We start from the raw sequence: 1,596 nt of genomic DNA, 5'->3' as shown, positions 1-1,596 counted from the left end.
ATAATGAGAGCTACATGGCCCAGTCAAACCTGTCACCCCAGTCAACAGCTGGACTGCTTCCAGGCTTGTAAGTAAGGCCATCTTAGACTGTCCACATCCCAGCTGAGCTGCCAGCAGACTGCAGACACATGACAAAGCCCAGCTGAAATGAACGAAGTACAGCCCAGATCAGGAGAACCACCCAGTCATCTTGTAGATTCACAAGCAACAATAAGCGTTAGAGGTTTCAAGCCACTAAGTTTTGGGTGCTTTGTTACACACTATTAGAAAATTGATAGAACTCATCCTGTTCTACATAGCAAACCAGAGAGATTGTTTCAAGGGGACCTGGAATGACTTTTCAATCACAAGGTACTTCTTTTGCTCAATTAGTGAATAAGCAATGTTGCAGGAAACTCCAGGACAAGATCCTTTCCTTTTAATGGAATATGTTCCATTTCAGCCTCGTTAGTAGTCTTCTTTTCCATAAAAATCATCCATACTTTCTCATGGACAGAGCTAAGTTGTTCTTTCTTTTGAATTTCCAAATATTACTTGCCTTATTAGCAGTAACGAAAATTTTGGTTCCTTTGTGTTTAGCAATGTAAGTTAAAGATGTACAAGTTTAGTCTTATCTTTTTCTTTGACATTTTCCAACTTAGGCCACTTTAAACAAGTACCAGAGGTTGATAATTATTGACAAAGTATGTTTTCTTTTTTTAAAAAAAGATATGGAACACTTTACAAATGTGTGTGTCATCTTTGTGCAGGGGCCATGCTAATCTTCTATGTATCATTCCAGTTTTAGTATACGTGCTGCCGAAGCTAGCACAAGGTATGTTTTCTTTTATTCTTATAATGCAAAGTATTCTAAATATCAAAACAAAGTGACAATGATTGTGCACTACCTGGCTACATACAATAGAATTTCATGCTGCCTCATATTTATTTGGAAGGAAACAGTAGTGGCTTATTTGTATAATGTGACATGAATTACTTTGAAAGACAATTTTCTAAGTACCAAGAAGTGTATTTAAAGAAGAAGATTCCCTCTCCTCCTTTTATTTTATTTTATTTATTTTATTTATTTTTATTTTTATTTTTTTAAAGATTTTATTTTTTTCCCTTTTTCTCCCCAAAGCCCCCCAGTACATAGCCGTATATTCTTCGCTGTGGGTCCTTCTAGCTGCGGCATGTGGGACGCTGCCCCAGTGTGGTTCGATGAGCAGTGCCATGTCCGCGCCCGGGATCCGAACCAACGAAACACTGGGCCGCCTGCAGCAGAGCGCGCAAACCCAACCACTCAGCCACGGGGCCAGCCCCTCCTCCTTTTATTTTTTAACAGCCAATTCACAGATGCCGTGATGTACGACCATGGGCCACAGGTAATAAACCTATCTATACTCAAGGTCTACTGTTAAATAAAAGGTTGAAAGTAAGTTTAAATACTTTCCATCACAGAAAATTAGGAATAAGTGAATTTAATATCAAATGTCCTTTGTAGAATCTTCTGAAATGAGAACGTGGTATATTAATTTCACCTGTTACGTTTTTTATTACTATGCAAACCATACTTAAAAATATAGAATAGGTTTCCTGATTCATGGCAAATTACTT

At 38.0% G+C, this 1,596-nt stretch overlaps 1 non-coding gene across 1 annotated transcript; it reads right to left on the bottom strand.

The window, feature by feature from the left end:
* Positions 1-704: 704 nt before the first annotated feature.
* On the bottom strand, positions 705-811 carry LOC139078000 (U6 spliceosomal RNA). The gene has a single exon (XR_011530662.1). It is a non-coding gene; the product is annotated as a U6 spliceosomal RNA (small nuclear RNA).
* Between the last annotated feature and the right edge of the window lie 785 nt (positions 812-1,596).

Source organism: Equus przewalskii, chromosome 20, assembly GCF_037783145.1.
Source record: "Equus przewalskii isolate Varuska chromosome 20, EquPr2, whole genome shotgun sequence".
Lineage (NCBI taxonomy): Eukaryota > Metazoa > Chordata > Mammalia > Perissodactyla > Equidae > Equus > Equus przewalskii.
The sequence above is the reverse complement of the archived record's forward strand: the minus strand, read 5'-3'. Positions and strand labels throughout refer to the sequence as shown.